At 38.3% G+C, this 19,167-nt stretch overlaps 1 protein-coding gene across 5 annotated transcripts in view; it reads right to left on the minus strand.

Moving 5' to 3' along the window:
* Nucleotides 1–19,167, minus strand: part of Enox2 (ecto-NOX disulfide-thiol exchanger 2) — a 272,215-nt gene that overhangs the window by 141,409 nt on the left and 111,639 nt on the right. For 4 of the 5 annotated variants that reach the window (XM_021187374.1, XM_021187371.1, XM_021187369.1 and 1 more), the window contains exon 3: nucleotides 10,106–10,249. The exons of the other annotated variant lie outside the window; for it this stretch is intronic. The gene's annotated coding sequence lies outside the window, so the exon portion shown is untranslated. The remainder of the gene's footprint in view (nucleotides 1–10,105; nucleotides 10,250–19,167) is intronic. 5 annotated transcript variants of the gene reach the window in all.

The raw sequence follows: 19,167 nt of genomic DNA on the forward strand, positions 1-19,167 counted from the left end.
CCTGGAACTCACTTTGTAGACCAGGCTGGCCTCGAACTCAGAAATCTGCCTGCCTCTGCCTCCCGAGTGCTGGGATTAAAGGCATGTGCCACCACGTCTAGCTACATCACAGGGTTTTTTATGTGAGAGCTTTCAGTGTCTGGAAGAAGCACTGTTTCCCTCCTATTGGGTAACCACTTAAACTCATTTTTGGTACAGGTACATGCATATGTATTGATAAGGAAGTTTCTATGGTACTGGATTTTCATATGGCTTTTGAAAAGGTCTCTAGTTAATATGCACTTAGCTAAAGACATGGTGCAGGAGGGGAGGTCAGAGACAACACTAGCAGCAACTGCTCTTCTATTTTCACTGTGTAGGTCCTTGTTGGAACATAGTCCAGGAATGGAGTCATGTGAGAATTCTGTGTGCTTGTTAGAACACTCCAAGAAAACAAGACAAGAGCCTTGTGGCCTTAGATTCTCTTCCTAGGTGTAGTGGGTAGTAGTGTGTTTACTTCAAATAATTCATTATTATTTACTGCTGTTAATCAATTAAATGTTTGAACTATCCTTTAATATGCCTCTATGGGAAAATGTGATTTTTTTTGTCATGCGTGGCTTGTCCTTGTGACTGTATACAGTCTAAACCCATGAGACCTTTACCCACATGTCTTTAACCCTCAGAATAGAAATTGTCTGAAGCTCTAAATAAAGTTGCCTACTGTATGAGATTCTAGTCTACCTCATTTTCTGGCTCCCTTTCAAAAGTCCCACTCCCTCTAGAGTGGTGCCAGATCCTGGGGATCAAACACGGGTCCTCAAGCTTGGCAGCAGGTGATTTTACCTGCTGAGCCATCTCATCAGCTCCCTAAAAAGGATTTTCATTGTTATATGCTAGAGGTGATAAAATTTTAAAATTGGCAGCCTCATATAAGTGAACATGTTGAAAATGCATCAGAAATGTTCTGTATTTGAAATTCACAAAAATGAAATCTTGCTTCTTTTGTGTTCGCTCTGCCTCTTCCAACATGGCAGCCTCAACAAAAACCAAGAATAAGACGGGGAAGACCATCTCCCTCACAGACTTTCTAGCTGAAGATGGGGGACCTGGTGGAGGAAGCACCTACATCCTCAAACCAGTCAGCTGGGCTGATGACACAGAAGATCTGGAAGGAGATGTGTCAACAGCGTGGTACACTAATGATGATGATGTGCACAGGGCCCTTCCAATTGACCTTTCTATCCTTCCCACTGCTCCTTGGGCTGCTTGGGAACCCAGTATCGACCTGAGCCATGTACCCTACACTGCTTTCCTAGAGGATCTGCTCTATGATGTGACAGAAGACTCTTGTAGGACCTCCTTGCACTTAATGTCTAGCCTCTCAAGTGTGATATCAGTGACACAGACATCAAATTTTACTGGAAGATGCATTTAGAGCTAGAGCTAGAGCCTTAAGTTACATTCCTCAGAATGGTTTCCTGTAAAATGAGACTACTGTTGTATTTTGTTCATTAGGAAGTTTTTTTTTATTTGTTTTCCTTGGTTTAATTCATTAAAAAAAACAATCAAACAAATAAACAAAAAAACAGAGAAAGCAATACGGTACATTCACGCTTTGAAACCCAAATGTTCAGTGCATTAATCACAAAAGTAGTATTTGACAGGTTTACAAATGCTTTTCATGTTAAATACGTTTGAAAACCAACACATAGAAATGGCTGCTTCTGTGTAGGATACACGGATTTCCTCATATTGAGTGGGCCTCTATGCACTAAGTTCTATCCTTAAACCCACAGGTAAGGGTAGTTCTCACCTTCATCAAAGGTTTTCATTCTACAACAGACAAAGACCATTTACAAAAGCTACAATTGGTTCAAAATGAAGACAACAACTGGTTTGGAATGCCCATCCCTAGTTGATCCATCCATAACACAGCGTCTAAGTCTAATGCTCAGGGAACAATTGCAAAATAGAGACCAGAAAGACTACAACAAACAAGAGACCAGGGCTTAAGTGAGACCTGCACAATGATACGCCAAGGTGGATAGGCAGACACTCATAAGGTCCTAGGCCTAGATGAAGAGCTACAGTTAATTAACATTTAGAGAGGGTCAATCAGTCTTCTCCAGGAAGGAACACAATCACAAGTTATCCACTTCCAGTCAACCACAAACATATATACATATGAACACCACTAAACAAAATCATAAAGCTGTTTTTATAGAGAGATATGCATGTATAATATATAGCATATGATATATAATATATAGCAAACATAATATATATATATATATATATATATATATATATAATATATTACAGTAATTAAAGACAGGATCATGAATTTGGGAGAGATAAAATAAGTTGGAGGGGAGAGAGGGAGAACTGTAAATAAGTAATATTTATGAGTACAAAATTGTCAAGAAAAATTAAATTAAAAAGCCAAGAGACAAATAACCCCGATATTATACAAAAGTTCAAATCACAGATAAATCATACTTATAAATGTTTTTAAATGGATGAAGTGGACTTAAGGGTGGGTTGGTAGTGAGGAATCAAAAGTAAGAAGATATCATGAAGAATTTTTTCTATAATTGCTAAGCTGCATGTGTACAATTCACCAGAAGTAATTCCCTCACAAATGTGTTGCTTCCCAATAACAAAGACTTTCTCTCATCTGAACATCAAAGAGCTTTGCCCTGGGAAGCAGAAGTCTCATATGCCAGTAGGTTAGTTTGCTACAAATCATATAATGTTATTAGTATAGGGGAAGTTAACACTTCACATTTTCTATCACAAGTCAATCACACAATTTAGCTAAATTGAAATGTTTACACAGGTTTGGCCATAATTACATCCAGGTCTCAGAATTAATCATGTGACCTCAGATAAATCCCTTCTCCTGGTCTCAGTTTCTTTACTTCTAAAAATGTTGTAGTCAGACAGATTTGTTTCCAAGTTTGAAATATTATGATCCAGTTTCTTCCCCAATCCTCTTTATCACCAACCTATAAGGCTGACTTTACACCCCCTGGCTGCTAAGCTAACTCCTACAGGCCTTGGTGCAATGAATTTACAGAATCATTTTAAAACTATATTATAATTGAGGACATTTAAGAGAACAATTTGAATATGTCTACCCTGCCTTTTCCGAGCCATCCCTGTTCTCCCCTTCTCAAGATAGTCACTGAAGACAAAACGTTGCACATTGAGATTCTATTAGACCTGAGAAAGAAAGTCGTCTGGTTACTTTTTGATCCCTTCTGTTATCAAGATAATAGTTTTACTTTTTGAAACTATTATCAGATAAAAATGTCCAAAGGACTAAAGAAACTGAGCTGGGTGATTAGTCTATTCTTTTTCTTATTTTAATTCCACCAGAAGGAACAATAGGCTCTTCTTGCCTTTGGCAATATAATAATTCAGCTGACATGCCAGAAATACCACACACCAAGACAAAAAAATGGTGGCATTCTTTCTCCTTAAAAACAATCAATGCTTTCATTTGTAGACTTCAAAGTATATGTGAAATAAAAGTCTCAGCCCTGTAAGTCTGAGGTAAGTCAAAGGGCCTCAAGTGTCACAGAGAGTTCCCTGGTTTGTTGCCCTTTGTATAGATAAGAACGGAAAGGAAAACACTCCAGGCAGAGATGACTGCTCTCACCTAATTTTGTATTTCCCTTCCCAAGTGAGCTTGAGCTTGATAACTCATTCCAATACAGTTCTTCTTTATATCTGACCAAACTGCTTTCTGGCTGCTCTGCAGGCTCACTTCCTTGTATTATTATATTCTTGGCATTGGTGGAAATGTTCACTGTCTTTACATTGTTGTCACTTGCTTTGATTGTCAGAAATTGTAACAGAAATTTTTAATAATAAGTCAGTGTGATGAGTAGTCTTGGTTTTCAACTTGACATACTGAGAAGAAGGGGCTTTGTTTGAATAATGGCCTGGATCAGATTGGCCTATGGGCATATCTGTAAGGCCAAAGGAAAGCCCAGCCCACTGTGTCAAGTGGCAATGCTAGGTAAGTGGCCTGGGGCTATATAAGAAAGGTAGGTGAATGTGAACCTGAGAGTAAGTCAGTAATTAGGATTCCTTCCTGGTTTCTGCTTCAGTTCCAACCACCATGTTCCTGGTCCAGTTCGTGCCCTAATTTCCCCAAACAATAAACAATGATATGGAAATGTAAGTCAAACAAACCCTTTCCTCCCCTGAAGATGCTTATGGTTATAGTGTTTATCACAGCAAACTAGAATAGCTAGGATATGACCAGGATTAGATATATTCTTGGGGGTCCTAATCTTAATTAAATATTCCCAGTGATGCTCATATATATTGGTCAAAGTTTGCTTTCATCTCTGATTATTAGTATCTCATCTATATACTAACAAATATGAAAGTTCTTTAAGAGAATCACTGTGCTTATGTGGATGAGTAATAAACTGTTTTCCTGAAGGAACTGACTCTTGGGATTTGAATCATTATTACAAATGAAAAATGGGTAAAGATCTCTCTCTCTCTCTCTCTCTCTCTCTCTCTCTCTCTCTCTCTCTCTCTCTCTCTCACATCACCTTGGGCACTACCACTAAGTATTAGCTATCTCAGGTTTTTTTTATTTGTTTGTTTATTGTAATACTGGGAAGCAAACCTGAGACCTTACACATTCTAGGTACATAAACTACCACTAATCAATAAGCCCCCAGCTTAGCATCAGATATTTAAATGCAAGCATACTTTCAATACAGGCCTATAGAAAAGACAATGGAAATAGGACCATATCAATGCATGGGCATTCACTAGTATGGTCTAATTATTCCCAATTAATGGCTTACTTGCCTAGTCATATAGAGTGTTGATACTTTCTGTGAATACTAGTGAACAATGTAATCCATTCCATTTTAGTCATTATTCAGTTTGCCACATAGACTCATGTATTCGTCCACTTTAGTGCTTGATAGCTATCCTTAAAAAACTCCATAGTTATCAATTCTAGCAACAGTGTCATCTTATAGAACGGAACTTGGAATTATAATCTTCCATGGTTTAACAAATTTATTTGACATAAAATGCCATTTGAAATAAATTACTTCATTGTTATCTTAGCAATTTATGTAACTGGAGCATGACCGAGGAAATATTTCTACAGGTATAAACTTATAATGTGAAAGCAAGCACAGTCTGAAGATTTTTAACCCCATTATGATAAAAGATACAAAGCAGTCAGATACTTAAGAATTTTTGGGGGTCAAATGTGGCAAAAATATTGAATCACAATTGCTAATCTACTTCACTGACACCGGTAGTAGAACACTAAAACTCCACCCATAAGTGTCTTTTAGGCACTTAAGACAATCGCCTGGTAATGTGACAAGGACTCCGTTAGGGACACTTATTCTTCTTTTGAAAATCTTTGTGGTTGTTCAAGAACTGTGCTCTCACAAGGAACTGAATGTGAGGCGATGCAAGTGAATGAAGGGGTAGGTAAGGTAGTGCCTTGGAAGAAAGAAGCTCACTAACTTGCCTAAAATAGAAGACTTATTTGGGGGAGTAGCAGGAAAGGAAACTGTAAAGAAAAAAATATAGCATCTCAGAACTTGAAAAGATCCACGGAGAAGATGAAATTCAAGCTCTGCCCATCTTATTCTGTCATACTTACTTTCAAATACAGCTTTCCCTAGTCTACCACTGATGTTTAACACGTCATGTTAAACATTACTATGTCTGTCAATAATGGGACCTCATACTTCAGTAATGAGTATGAGGTCCCATTATTGACAGACATAGTAATTACAGCATAGTAGTTAGAAATAGGCTTTGGAGTTAGAGCCTTCAATAAGTCGTTCACTACCTATTCACTCTTAGGTAAACCTATTTAACGTGTACATATTTCTTTTTTATAAAGGCTTACAATAATATACTCAAGACGGAGGGAGAAAAAAGGTACAAAGAATGTATGGATTTCTTAGCAAATGGGAACTAAGGAATGGAAAAGGAAGGACAATTCAAGAAAAAAATTTCATTGTATCAAATTAAATAAAGAGATAAAGATGGTTACAATTTGCCTGTCAGTCAAGTAAAAATAATGAGGATCAAGAGAAAGAAGTTGGCCCCAGATTCCATGGTCATGAAACAAGAAACCAAAGTGGTGCTGAATCCTCTGAGGAAAGGTTACATATTTGGCATTGGAATAGTACATCCAGACCAAAAGGGACCTCAACTGCTTTGTCAAATACCAGATCGTCTACCCCTACCCAGCCATTGCTGCAAAGGTTTTCCTCTGCAAGTGGCTAAAAGTGCCCCTTGTGGTTAAGCAGTTCCCTGAGGTCTTGAACTAGTAGATTCACAGCTGTTTATGCTTGACTACAAGAGGAGGCCAGAGGCAAAGCAAGAGAAAAACAGATGCTATTGGCATAGGCTGGGCAAAAATAACTTCTGACACAGGGGATGCCCACACTAAGAGACTACCTGCCCTCCCAGCAGTGTCTAAACTGTCACTAACTTACTGGAGAGCAGGAAGGCTAGGTTGGTGGTGATCACACATGATGTAGATTCCTGTGACCTAGTGGTCTTCTTACCCTATATCACAAAATGAAGGTACCCTGCTGCACCATCAAGGGGGAAGGCCAGGCTGGGATGGTTGGGCCAGAGGAAGGCATGCACCACTGTTGCCTTCACATAGGTTAATTTGGAAGACAGAGGCATTCTGGCTAAGCTGGTGGAAGCTATTAGTACTAATTACAATGCTTGAGGTTGTCTCTGCTCATTTTGTATCATAATATCAAAATAATTAAGGCTGAGCACTTTATTTGGTTAATTCTGGTGGTTCAAAAGTCTAAAAACCACTGTGCCTCCATCTGACTATATCAATACATCTCACAGAGGAAAAAGTGAACCAGCCATGTAGAGAAGGATTATGTGTAAACAAGAAAGCAAGAAAAAAGACGAGGCCAGGCATGCTCTTCTATCAAAATGTAGTTTTGGGAAAATCAATATATGTCCGCAGGACCAAACCCACTCAGAGACCAGCAATGATCTCTTTACTGGGGTTAGGGGCAGCTCTCATAACCTAAATACTTTTCACTAGGGCCCAGCTCTTAAAGTTTTATCTCCTCAATGGTCCTTATTTGGCACCAAGCTTCTAGCATAAGAACAATTGAGGGAATAAAGCACAGGAACCTTTGGGAGAATAAAACGACAGCAGAAATTATCAGTAATGTTCAAGAAATTAGCTTTAGTACAAAAGGAGGCAAGCAGTTTGCTCAAGAGGGGAAACAGTGGGAGTGAGAAAAGAAGGACAGAGGATGTGTAATGAGGAAGGGGAGCTGCTGATGATTTGCAGGTTCACTGCATTTAAACTGAAGGAGAAAGATCCAGGTAGATGGACATGTAGGGGCTCATACCTGAAATGTCTGGAAGCTCCTATGAGAACCTTGAATCCCAGCTTCCCTCTTTGTCAAGTTGTAGTGAGTGTTGACAAACTACCTTCCCTTGTCCTTTTGTCTAGGACTACAGATGACAGAAAGAATATTATGAAGCAATCCACCCATTTGTAATGTCACAGCATTGCCAGCTGAAAACTTAGACTCCTTCGATAGCAAAACCTCATTAATTTAGACGGCACTAATTTGGAATTTGTGGTCATTTAAACAGGTTAGTGTTACCTTTGTGCTACTTAACAAAGAAAGGGCTCACTAAGCAGATAGTGTGAACAGGATTTCAAGGAAGTTAATTTACCTTTGCAGGAGCTTATTCCATCTATTTTAAAGAACACACTGTTTTTTAAGGAACTTCAGAATATTCATTATTTGAATGCAAATTGATTCTGCTAATTATAGATTAGTGTAATCTACTGTTAAAATCCTTTATCTGCAACAGTTATCTTGGCTCTCATTGAATATGCTCATTAGAAATAAAATGTCAATTCTTTAAAGCTGGTTCACAACTCAGATTAATACATACTCCCCATCCCCACCTCCATGAGTTCACCACAGTTAGGATGGCATTGCCTGAGACTAAACCATCACTTAAGATCACAGTGCAAAACCGAACTAATGATCAAAAAGCCCCAGAGCAGCCAAGAGCCACGTTTTCAAGTTGATGCTCTAAATCATGAGGACACTCTCCATGGCAGGTTTCACTGACAGACAATTTTGCGCTTATTTAACATATACATGTGACAAATGAACTTAGACAGCTGGGTAGTTTGTTAAAGAATTTTTGTTTGTTTCAAAGTTCAGCAAGTAACTAGACAAAGAGTTGCTAAAGGAACGCTGAAAGAAATAAGTGTCTGCAGATAGCAGAAAAGAAACAGGCCTTCTATAAATGAAGCTGTAATAACTAGAAATTTAATATAACCCAGACTAAGTTAGTATAGAGGTAAAAGTTGTATAATCATTCCTAGTAAACTTTGAAAACTTTAATAGAAATATTAAATTGCAGGAAATAACTGATGATGTCCCTAAATGATCAAGAAAATTTAAATTATGTTGACCATGTTTCAAAATGGCAAATAAGTTCACAAGCACTCATACACAAAGAGAGGCATAATTTGTATCTACAATATATAACCTTGAAAAGTGAAATATATTGATGCTATAAAAGATGAAGGTCATATCATATAAGAAAATAATAGCATTTTATTAAAGTGCTATTATGTGTAGATATGAAATTAAATGCCATCCACATCATCTCAACTACTTTATCTAACAATCCCTTAAAGTAGGCTTTAGTATCAGTTCTGCTTCATGTGAAGCAAAGGGAAACTAAGCGAGGCTAAGGAAATCACACTCAAGTGAGAGGAACAAAGGAGAGAGGGAGGCAGGGAGGGAGGGAGAGAGAGAGGGAGATGGAGAGAGAGAGGGAGAGAGGGAGAGAAGGAAAGGGAGAGGGAGGAAGAGGGAGAGGGAGAGGAAGGAAGAGGGAGGCAGGGAGGAAGAGGGAGAGAGAGGGAGAGAGGGGAGGGAGAGAGAGGTGCGAGCTATTACATTCAGAGTTAGAAGCCACCTGGGCTCTACAAAAAAAAAAAAAAAAAGAACTCTGTCCTTTATTAAGGGTTCCACACATGCAATATTTATGCTGTGCTTTTATTTTCCAAACATATATTTAGCAAACAACTTGACTATGATCTAAGAGACAGAAAATGATACTGTGTTTACAAACATACTTGGTTTCACAAGCTGAAAATAAAATAGTAAAAAAATTAGATAAAAATAAACCTATGAACATTCCCATGAGGCCCACCCCAATATCTTCGGTAGATGTCTGACCCACTTTCAAATGAATAACGAAGCAATAAAATGATGAAACCTGACATAGCAAATGGTCAGTTAATATTGTTTTTTTTCCTGTTGTTCTCTCGTTGTGTTTAGAGAAATTTCAGATGATATGCCAGTGAGAAAGAGGAATGAGGAAAGGATTGCAGGAAATGCTAATAATACATTGTGCTGTTGTAATGGATTTGGAATATCTGTTCCCCAGGCATTCTAAGGAATGCTAAGGGAATAAATAGACATGTCAGGCCTGGTAAGAAGGTGCAACCTCCTAATCATACAACTCAGTCATTGAGGCAGGAAGATCATTTTGAAGCTAGCTTGTGCCACACAGTGAAATATGGTCTCAAAATAACAGTAGACACATCAACGTAATGTACATTGGAGAGGTGTTGGATTGGATATATTGATATATATATGTAATTATCTAATTTAGAAATAAAGTTACAGTATCCTGTCCCATGTTCATAAAAAGGCAAGTGGGTAGGGAAATAGCTGTCCAAGTATATGATCCCTTTTCTATTAAAGTCACAATTCGTTACCTCCTCCTGCTTCAAATCTACCAATTCTTCAAATATCTGGCAAAGATGTCACTTGTGCTGTAAAACCTAACCTTAGTCTCTGAAGGTTCATCAAAACATCCCTTATTTATGCTTTTCTCTCTTGCACACATTTGCCATAACAACACTCATGATAATATTAGTGTGTGACTCCTCCTCAGATGAAAAGGGCAAGGGACTCTGACTTAGTTCTGAAATTTGTACAAGGCCTAGCATAGTGTCCACAACCTATGGCACAATGGGCAAATGACTCAGTAGTACTGACTCAGAAGAGTGCATTACCTAGCTTACCTGAAGGAGGATTTGTTCTCTTTCTTTTCTTGCTTGATTCCCCTCCATTCTCAATGAGGCCTTCTGGAACCAGAGGGCCACTGGCACTACCAAACTGCAGGGGTTCGTTGTTGTTGGCAGGGTCAAAGGGCAGCTGATTCAATCCTAAAGGAGAAAAAGAAATCCAAAGTCCAGACTCTATCAGGACTGGGATCATATCCCCAGGCTTCAGGACATGAGCCCCCCAGGGGGACTATTTAAGTTTTAAGAGTCTTGGTGTAAAAAGGTAAATCCTTAAAGAGAGCTGCCCTCTGATTTTTCCAGATTTGTTGACAAGATCAGAATTACAATATAAAATAGTGATTTGTCTGTCATGTTAGAATCCTCTCACTTTTGTACTTCCATTAAAACTGCAGGACTACCTGGATGCAGTGGTCTCTGCCTATACACCGAGCTACTCGGACATGGAGGTAAGAATATCATAGAAATACAGAAATTTGACGCCACCTAGACTACATAGGAAAACTTCATCTGAAACAAACAAACAAACAAACAAACAAAAACCTTTTTTTTTTTAAAAAAAGATGTTTCTATAGTAGGGTTCACTTTTCTTTGAAAAGGGTTAGCTTTGAATTTTTTAATTATCCAGTAACATCTTTTCTATTATTTTGTTATGAGGTTTGTTGAAATGATGCAGATAGAAGCATTAGAACCTTCTGGTTAGACACTTCTAAAGTGGAGGGGGCGGGTAGAGACAAGTTCTAACTCCAGCAGCAGTACACTTCAATTAAAATTTCATGAAATATGGGAAGAAAAGCTTTGCCAAGGCCCTAAGTAAATATATTGCTTACAAGCCTTTTATCCACTATTACCTATCAAAAGGGAAATCAGGATGGTGTGATTTTGTTAATTGTTTTTAACCTCTAAATATTTCTTGACCCATCATTGTACAATTCTTGAGACAATGTTGTAAAACATAGTAACAAAAAAAAATATGTTGGAAGATAGTCAGCTAAAGGTCAGCAAAAATCTCAGTAAAATACTTTTACATTATTGTTTCTAATAAATATCTTTTTGTTAATGATTTCAGACCATATAAAAGGTAATGTTTATTGCCCTGACAACTAGACTACATTAGGAAGAATTCCATTAAGTGTCCTTTGGGACTTGCCAAACATTCTTCATTTACAACATGTAAGTAACTATATGAAACAATCCAACTTGCTTCTATGCCTTAAGTCAATTATTTACTACATCCTCTTTATGTCCTATTAGTTATGCATTATGACTAGAATGAAAAATCATAGAAAAAAAGAGAAACAAACTGTGGATGCAGTAGTGTGGGTGTGCAATCACACTGAAGTGACTGTATGATTCCTACAGTTTTCTTAGCATTTCATTCTGCATTAGAGTTCTGGTCAGATCAAGTTCCAAGGGAAACAGGATGTTCTGAGAGTGCAAATCCTTGGTTTCCTTCGCTAGTTAGATAGGACTGGCAAGCCATCCAATCTCTTAGCCCTAGTCTCGAAATCTGCACAAAGGGAGTGATAACACTGCACAAGGTTGTTGCAGAGATTAAAAAAAAATAGGTATGTGTGGCAATTATTTAATTATAAATGAATGAAAGATTTTCCTTTTAAAATTACAAGTTCTTCTGATGAGGACTCTGTATTCCACAATTGTACCCCTTTATAGCTAGCACAGTAATACACAGTGAACATTGAATGGATTCATTTACCCTCAACAAGTGGAGGCAGGTAGTTCATTATATTAAGCCATGTGATTAAAGCCTTGGCAGGTGATAATCATGAGTTAACACCACAACTGAAAAGTTCTAATGCGGATTGAAGCAACATTACTTAAAATAATTAGATTTTAAATGCAACTCCATCATTTGAGTAATATCCTACAGGATGGGTAAAATACTGATTAAAAGAAATTCTCAGAGATTAGGATGCTCTGATTAGTGGCTGTTAATCATAAGATTCTTTATTATTTTGCCTTGTCTTTGATAATTTTAAGAATAATACATTAGTCCATTTCCATGTTTATGAAGTAGATGGCAAAGTTGTTGACAGAACCTCTGAGCCATGATATACAAATGGAAGCTAGTAAGAACACCCAACTCCCAGGACTGGTAAAAATGTAAAACCAGATCATGTAGGTGAGACATTCTGGATCACATCTGACATAGTTAATGCTCAATAAACAAAATATATGTTGTGAATATATATCTATATATCTATATATCTATATATGTCTATATATACATACACATATAGTTACATGTACATGTGTATGTATTTATGTATAATATATTCTTGAATTGTCTGATCTATGGCACTGCTTTCCCACTCTTTGCTTCTGCCCAGGTCAGCACACTTTCTATTTCCTCCTGGACAGAGCAGGTGAAATGTCAAGGGTATGACTTCTGTGGTGAGACTAAATGGACATGGTAAGGTCAATAAAACTTGACTGAAACTATTATAATGTTGGTTTCAAATTTTAAATCTCTTATATTGAGGAAATGTAAGCTGAGGAAGTTGATGTAAATGTGACCTGATCCCAAACCACAGACTGCCTTCCTCACTCACCTTTCTCGTTCCTGTTTTCATGTTTTGTATTTTAATTTTTTGTTTTTTATTTATTTTTACACTTCATATTCCATTCCCCGCACTCACCATCCACACTCTGACTGCTCCACATCCCACACCTCCTCCCCACCCCCTATCTCCATGTGGATGTCCCTATCCCCCACCCCACCTGACCTCTAAACTCCCTGGGACCTCCAGTCTCTTGAGGGTTAGGTGCATCATCTGAACACAGACCTGGAAGTCCTCTGCTGTATGTGTGTTGGGGGGCCTCATATCAGCTGGTGTATACTATCTGTTTGGTGGTCCAGTGTTTGAAAGATAGAGGGGGTCCAGATTAAATAAGACTACTGGTCCTCCTACAGAATTGCCCTTCTCTTTAGTTTTTTCTTCTTCTTTTTATTAGATATTTTCTTTATTTATATTTTAAATGTTACCCCCTTTCCTGGTTTCCCCTCTGAAAACCCCCTATTCCCTCACCCCCCCTGCTCACCAGCCCACCCACTTCCTGCTTCCTGGCCCTGACATTCCCCTGTACTGAGGCACAGAGCTTTCACAGGACCAAGGGTCTCTCCTCCCATTGATGAACGACTGGGCCATCCTTTGCTACATATGCAGCTGGAGCCATGAGTCCCACTATGTGTTTTCTTTGGTTAGTGGTTTAGTCCCTGGGAGCTCTGGGGGGTACTCATTAGTTCATATTGATGTTCCTCCTATGGGGCTGCAAACCACTTCAGCTCATTGGGTCCTTTCTCTAGCTCCTTCATTGGGAACCCTATGCTCAATACAATGGTTGGCTGTAAGCATACACCTCTGTATTTGTCAGGCACTGGGAGAACCTCTTAGGAGACAGCTATATCAGGCTCCTGTCAGCAAGCACTTGTTGGCATCTGCAATAGTGTCTGGGTTTGATGGTGGTATATGGGAAGGATCCCCAGGTGGGGCAGTCTCTGGATGATCATTCCTTCAATGTATGCTCCACACCTTTTCTCTGTAACTCCTCAGCTTCTTTCAGCCTTCCCTAATTCAAGAACAGGGGTCAGCTGCTTCTGTCCATTGTTGGGTGTAAATATCTGCATCTGACTCTTTCAGCTGCTTGTTGGGTCTTTCAGAGGCCAGTCATGCGAGGTCTGTTTTTGTGAGTGCTCCATAGCCTCAGTAATAGTGTCAGGCCTTAGGACCTCCCCTTGAGCTGGAACCCACTTTGGGCCTGTCGCTTGACCAGAATTTCCTCAGGCTAGTCTCCAGTTCCATTCCTGTAATTGTTTCAGACAGGAACAATTATAGGTTAGAGATCTGACTGTGGGATGGCAATGCCATCCCTCAGTTGATGTCCTGTCTTCCTGCTGGAGGTGGGCTCTAAAAGTTCCCTCTCCCTACTGACCAGCATTTCATCTAAGGTCTCTCCCTTTGAATCCTGGGAGTCTCTCACCTTCCAGGTCTCTGGTGCATTCTGGGGGATCCCCCCAACCTCCCATTTCTTGAGATTGCCTGTTTCAATTTTTTCTACTGGCCCTCGGGGTTTCAGTCCTTTTCCTTCACCCAACACCAGATCAGGTTCCCCTCTCCCCCTTACTCCCATTCACCCCATTCACTTTGACTCCCTGGTCCCGTGCTCCCTCCCCACTTGTGATTGCTTTCTTGTCTCTCCCCAAGTAGGACTAAGGCATCCTCACTTGGGGACTTCAGCTTGTTGAACTTTTTGAGTTCTGTTTACTGTCTCTTGGGTAGTCTGTACATTTTTTTTGCCTAATCTCCACTTATTAGTAAGTACATACAATGCACATCCTTTTGGGTCTGAGTTACCTCACTCAGAATGATATTTTGTAGTTCCATCCATTTGCCTGCAAAATTCAGGATGTACTTGTTCTTAATAGCTGAGTAATATTCCATTGTGAAAATGAACCACATTTTCTGTATCCATTCTTCTGTCATGGGACATCTAGGTTGTTTCCAGCTTCTGGCTATCATAAATAAGGCCACTATGAACATAGTGGAACACGTGCCCCTGTGGCATGGTGGGCCATCTTTTGGGTATATTCCCAAGAGTGGTATAGCTGGGTCTTCAGGTAGATCTATTTCCAATTTTCTGATGAACCTCCAGATTGATTTCCAGAGTGGTTGTACTAGTTTGCAATCCCACCAGCAATGGAGGAGTGTTCCTCTTTCTCCACATCCTCTCCAACTTTTGTTATCACCTGAGGTTTTGATCGTAGCCATTCTGACTAGTGTAAGGTGAAATCTCAGGGTTGTTTTGATTTGCATTTCTCTGATCACTAAGGACTTTGATATTTCTTTAGGTGCTTCTCAGCCATTTGAGATTCCTCAGTTTTGAATTCTTGGTTTAGTTCTATACCCTATTTTTTTGATTGAGTTGTTTGGTTTTTTTTGGTGATCAACTTCTTGCGTTCTTTATCTATTTTGGATACTAGCCCTCTATCTGATGTGGGGTTAGTGAAGATTTATTTTTTATCAATCTGTAGATTGCCAATTTGTCTTATTGACTATGTCCTTTGCCTTACAGAATCTTTCCAGTTTCATGAGGTCCCATTTATCAATTGTTGATCTTAGAGCATTATCCATTGGAGTTCTGTTTAGGAAATTTCCCCCTGTGCCAATGAGTTCAAGGCTATTTCTCACTTTCTCTTCTATTAGATTCAGTGTATCTGTTTTCATGTTCTTTAAAAGTTGAAGTAGTCTAGCAAGTAAAAGTGAATTAAAGGTCTACAGTCTTAACAATTTGGTCAAAATTCTATTTGTTATATTTGGTTCCAGACAATAACTTCAGAAATGTGGATATTGTATGCCTCATATGAATGTACAGATCTTTTTGACACCGAATAAGAGATTTCAAGAGTTTTGTGTGAATTGACATCTTATAAGATCCAGATACCTGAAAATATAGTGCAGTACCTAAGGTCTTTTTTTAAATAGTGAAAGATCTCAAGCCGAAGAGAGAGACATCTCACACAGTAAGGCAAATCACTGAATACAAATCCACATTTTATATTATCTAGGACCCAATATAATCTTCAAAGATTTGTAGCTTGAGAGCAAGAGTTATGGAGCTAGTGAAATCCTAAGACACTAGTGATTCCTAGCTATTTTTATTGTGTTGCTTCATTCTTCTCCAAAGACGCATCAAATACACCAATAAATCTGTAATAAATCAATGAGTTCCTATAGGTTATTTTTTCTGTGCTATGTCTATGTGACTTATTTCAAAAGGTATTTTAAATTAAAAGGTTCCATCAAAATTATTTGAATATTAAAAAGAAAACACTCACTTTAATGCCAGGACTTCCTGGTAAATTTCAATGATGACATCAATAAAAATATTAGCAGGGACTATATTGCAACTCTCAATGAAACTATGGAATTTATTTTCAAATCTTTTATGAAAGCAATTCATTCCACTTTCAAGTAGACATGATGAACTGGAAAATATGTAGTCAGAAGAAACTTTTGAGGGTGTTAAGTTCATTCTGTGCAATATATAAACTGAATCGAGTATTCTACTATCAGGTCAAGTTATAAACACCCTTTATAATGTATTTGAACATTTTCAGTGGATGTTTAAAGCTGTGGCTCATAGATTAGATGAGCTTAAATACCTCCTCTGGACAAGTTCATTTTAAATGAAAATAATTTACAGTCTGAAAAATCTAGTAATTGAAGGTAGCAGTCTTCATACAGAAATTAATGTTGAAACAAACAGATTTTTGGCCACAGGAATGTCATGTTCAATCTTTTCTATTTTCCAGATGACTTCAGTTTAAAATCAGTTATACTATACGACACTATGGCAGTTGACAGGGAGTCCTCAAAATTATGTGGCTTTCTTTTCCTTATTTCTCATATGGGGCTCTGTTAAGTACTCTACTTAAGGGTCCCATCCTTAGCATGTGACTGTTGAGATGGAAAACTCATTACATATTTTATCCTCAAACAAATTCTTGATCCTCCTGTTTCTGTCTCTCAAGTGCTGAAATCACACGCCAGTTGCATGTTATCACATCTAGCAAAAAAAAAAATAGTGTGGAATGGTTTGAAATTATACTAGAATTACAGTATTTCTCCCTCTCCTTCCCTTCCTTCAAAACCATGTATTTATTCCTCCTTGCCATCCTCCAAATTCATGACCTATTTTTAATTGTCATTGCATGAATATATGTGTATACATATATTCCTAAACATAATGTGTTTGGTCTGTATAAGTTAATTTTTAATTTTAAACTTTTGCCAAACAATGGCTAGGCCATAAATAAACTGGCAGGTCCTCTTGTAATAGTTCTCATCTCTGGGATCCCCTTCACATATTCATTCTCTGTCTTTCATAGGTCACAAAATCACAGACTCCACATTTGATATCCTATGACACCCTGTTATTATAACCAATAATTCTGAAGAATTATTCACAGTGTGAAAATGGTTGTATTTTAAGATCATTCTTCAGTCAAAGGGGTAGCAGTCAAAACAGCTGAACATTTCTCAGAACCATAGCTTTACTGATAGCAAATAAATAAAACTTATTTTTCAATTATATGAAATTAATACATTGTGTATATGTTTTAGCTGAAAATAGAGGGGATGCTAATGAATAATTGGTGAGTAAAGATAATGGGGGCAGAGACTGAAAAAAAAGGACAGATGTCCACTGCAAAGGAGTTCCTTGAAGAGCTTCCAAAACAGCACATTGAGAAGAGCACACTGTGCTCTTTGATTCCCAGCATCCATGTGGGATGGCTCATAAGGGATCTGCACTCACATTCCCATACCCACACACAGATATACATGCATACAAAACTTTCTGTTGTAAATAAATGTTTTGCTTGAATTGTAACAGATATAACTTTTAGAGGAAAATTTATATTAAACTCAACTTTCCCCAAAAGTACAACACAGTTACCTAGCCAATTTTCATAAAAGATTATCCCTTGGCAAATTTTAATGACACCTCAAACTACTCAATAAAGGCCCGGACACTAGAGTTTCCATAAAATCCCCCCCCCCCCATCCAATTCAGGCTTAAGTTATGCTCAGCTTGAACTTTACCCCAACAGTAATTTCTTCACATGTTCATGTATTCCCCAGAGACTATGGTTATCAGGGATTCAGAACAGAGAAGTTTGAACCTTGACCTGCTTTTCTGACATGTTCTTGGATGTTGCTGAACATGATGGTATGGAGTCCCTTTGAGACTACCTAGCATTCATGAATTTATCCATTATTTTTATACCTCCATATCTTCAGCCCATTCTGTCCTAATCCTTTTTTGATCGTTTTAATATTTTCTCGAAAAAAGTTCCTAAAATATATTTTGATCAGTTTCTCTCCCCCAGCTCCTTCTAGATCCTCTCCTTCCCTCAAAAATTGCACAGCCTTTTAACTCTCTCTTTAGAAAACAAACAGGAAAAAAGAAAACAATTCGAAATGAAGAACTAGAATATTGTTTTAAAAAATGTATGCACACAAATACACACACACACAAAGAAAAGGGGGTAGACAGTCAGACACACACACACCATAAACCTACAAAATCCGAAACTGTATATACAAGCAAAGGACCAGTAAGACAAAAATGTTCAGATAAGACAATATTCGACAAAAAGCCTACAAAAATACCATTGAGTTCATTTTCTGCTGGCCATCTACTGCTGGGCATGGAGCCTGTTCTAAGTGTGGTTAATGTGACCAGTAAGACTCCATTGCTGCTACTGATTCTTTCTTCTTCTCCTTCTCCTTCTCCTTCCCTTCCCCTTCCCCTTCTTCTTCTTCGTCTTCTTCGTAATGCTCAAACCTTAAATAGTAGTCTTCCCTTATGGTTTATTTCACTAGCTATATTTACATGGAGGTGCAATACATTATTTGCTTATACCCAAATATATACACAGCAATGGAAAGAGGACAACCACAATAAAAACTATTGTTGATTAGTGTCTTAGTCAGGGTTTCTATTCCTGCACAAACATCATGATCAAGAAGCAAGTTGGGGAGGAAAGGATTTATTCGGCTTGCATTTCCATACTGCTGTTGATCACCAAAGGATACAGGACTGGAACACAAGCAGGCCAGAAAGCAGGAGCTGATGCAGAAGCCATGGAGGGATGTTCTTTACTGGCTTGCTTGCCCTGGCTTGCTCAGCCTACTCTCTTATAGAACCAAGACTACCAGCCCAGAGATGGCACCACCCACAAGGGGCCTCTCCCCCTTGATCACTAATTGAGAAAATGCCCTACAGCTGGATCTCATGGGGACATTTCCCCATCAAAAGCTCCTTTCTCTGTGATAACTCCAGCTGTGTCAACTTGACACAAAGCTAGACAGTACAACTAGGGTATATTAGAGTATAGTCTATACCCTAAATTACATACGTTCTATAGTTTATTTTTCTAGTCATTACTCCCAGATACAAGGAATGGGAGACTTTCAGAATGAAGTTCTTAATATTGCTTATAAGCTGTATGACCTACAGTGTTAGGAACACAGGCT

The sequence above is a fragment of the Mus pahari genome, chromosome X (assembly GCF_900095145.1).
Source record: "Mus pahari chromosome X, PAHARI_EIJ_v1.1, whole genome shotgun sequence".
Taxonomy (NCBI): Eukaryota; Metazoa; Chordata; class Mammalia; order Rodentia; family Muridae; genus Mus; species Mus pahari.